Source organism: Pteropus vampyrus, unplaced genomic scaffold (genome assembly GCF_000151845.1).
Source record: "Pteropus vampyrus isolate Shadow unplaced genomic scaffold, Pvam_2.0 Scaffold272, whole genome shotgun sequence".
Taxonomy (NCBI): domain Eukaryota; kingdom Metazoa; phylum Chordata; class Mammalia; order Chiroptera; family Pteropodidae; genus Pteropus; species Pteropus vampyrus.
The window spans coordinates 1,426,202-1,428,855 of NW_011889053.1; the positions used below are offsets into that span (position 1 = coordinate 1,426,202).

Sequence of the window (2,654 nt, forward strand, 5' to 3'; positions counted from 1 at the left end):
TTTTTTTTTCCAGCAATGTCTTGTAGTGTTTATTGTACAAGTCTCTCACTTCCTTGGTTAATTCCTAAGTGTTTTATTCTTTTCGATGCTATTGTAAATGGAATTGTTTTTCTAACTTTTTTCAGATTGGTTGTTGTTAGTGTATATAAATGCAACGGATTTTTGTGTATTGACTTTGTATCCTACTACTTTGCCAAATTCATTTATTAGCTCTAACAGTTTTTTGTAGAACCTTTAGGATTTCTACATATAAGATCATACCATCTCCAAACAGAGATAATTTCACTTCTTCCTTTCCAGTTCGGATGTCTTTTGTTTGTCTTTCTTGCTTTTACTTATTGGTCAGGCTAGAACTTCCAGTATGATATTGAATAGGGTGGTGAAAGTGAGGATCCTCATCTTGTTCTTGATCTTATAGGAAAAGCTTTCAGTCTTTCAGCATTGTGTATGATCTTGGTGGAGGTTTTTCAAATATGGCTTTTATAATGTTGAGGTAGTTTCTTTCCATTGCTTGTTTTTTGAGTGTTTTTATTATGAAAGAGTTAAGTTTTGTCAAATGCTTTTTCTGCATCAAATGAGATGATCATGTGGATTTTTTCCCTTCATTCAGTTAACATGGCACATTACATTGATCAACTTTCATATGTTGAACCAAAGCATTCCAAGAATAAATCCCACTTGGTCACGGTGTATAATCTTTTTAATATGCTGCTGAGTTTGGTTGAGGAGTTTTGCTTCAATATTCATAAGAAAGATTGATCTGAGGGTTTCTTTTATTGTGCCTTTGTCTGGCTTTGGTGTTAGGATAATGCTAATCTTCTAGATGAGTTACAAAGTGTTCCTCCTCTTCATTTAAAAACAAACAAACAAACAAACAAAAACTTTGAGAAAGATTAGAATTAGTTTTTGTCCAGAGATTTTTTTGATTACTGATTCAATCTCCTTAATAGTTTATAGGTCTAGTCAGATTTTCTATTTCTTAGTGATTCAGTCTTGGTAGGTTTTTTTGTTTCTAGGAATTTTTCCATTTCATCTAGGTTATTCAATCTGTTTTTTTCATAGTATGCTCTTATAACCCTTTTTTATTTCTATATAATTGGTAGTAAAGTCCCCATTTTCATTTGTGATTTTAAATTTGAGTATTCCTTTTTCCTTAGTCCATTTAGCTAAATGTTTGTCAATTTTGTTAATTTTTTCAAAGAACTTTTGGTTTCATTTTCTCTATTGTTTTTTTATTGTCCATTTCATTTATCTCTGCTCTAATCTTTAATATTTCCTTTCTCCTGCTAGCTTTGGGTTTAATTTGTTCTTCTTTCTCTTGCTCCTTAAGTTGTAAAATTAAGTCGTTGATTTGAAAGCTTTGTTTTTTTTAAATATGTTTATAGCTTAAAATTTTCCCTTTCATGCTACTATTACTGTATCCTATATATTTTGGTATGTTTTGTTGCCTTTTTTTTAATCTTAATTATTTTATAGTTTCCCTCGTTATTTCTTCTTTGATCCACTGCTTGTTTAAGCATGTGTTGTTTAATTTTCCCAAATTTATGAATTTTCCATTTTTACTTCTTTTATTGGTTTCTAACTTTGTTGTGGTGGGAAAAGATGCTTTGTATGATATTTGTTAATGTAAGAAATATCCATACTATGGCCATGCCACTCTGAACACGCCCAATCTCGTCTGATCTCAGAAGCTAAGCAGGGTCGGGCCTGGTTAGTACTTGGATGGGAGACCACCTAGGAAGACCAGGTGCTGTAGGCATAAATAAAAAAGAAATGTCCAAACTTGTGAATAATTTTTATAAGAGTTTATTTGAGCCCAAACTGATGACATATGGTGGGGGGTGGGGAGGAAGCAAGATCTTAATTGCTCCTCAGAATAACAGTTTTGCAGTTTCTTTTTATGCATTTGAAATTAAGGAGTGAACATAAGGAAGATTTCGTGAAGGTGGGAGAAAGCCAGGTGGGGATAGGATTACAGGACACTTAAGATTACATGTTTAGAATGTTTTAGGAGGGGTCTAAAAGTGAGCATTTCATATAGGTGCACAGAAACAATGGACAGGGTTTGCTTCAGGCAAAGATAAGCCTTTTACTAAAGAGGTTCTGTGCGTAAGGCATAAATACCCAGCCTGACCTGCCAGGTAGGAATTCATGACCGGATCACCCTGTGAGGTTCCTTTCCATAGAACCCCTTTTTCTTCCACATAGCTGACTTTTTTAATATAGTGAGACTTAGTTTGTGGCCTAACATATGATCTATCCTGGAAAATGTCCCTTGTGGTATTCTAGTGTAAACTAATCTTGCAGATCCCAAGGTAAACCCAGCTACATCATAATGTGTTATTTAGTTTAATCATTACTGGACATAGTTTGCTAATGTTTTATTTAGGTTTTTGTGTTTAGAAAGTGTACTTCCTGACTATCAAGCTAAAAAGAGTTGGATATATTCTCTCCTTTTCTCTTCTCTGGGAAAGTTTGCATAGTATTTACAATGAACAGTTCTTTTGACTATTTGGTAGAACTTTTCTGAAAAGTCATTTGGACTTGGAGTTTTCTTACTGGGAAAAAAACTTAACTTTCATCATTTTACTATTATAGGACTAATCAGGCTTTCTATTTCTTTTTTAGTCTTTTTAATAAGTTGTATTTTATAG

General features: G+C 33.0%; 1 pseudogene; it reads left to right on the forward strand.

Annotated features, from left to right (window-relative positions):
- Positions 1 to 1,640: 1,640 nt before the first annotated feature.
- LOC111729628 lies at positions 1,641 to 1,759 on the forward strand (annotated as a pseudogene).
- The last annotated feature ends 895 nt before the right edge of the window (positions 1,760 to 2,654 follow it).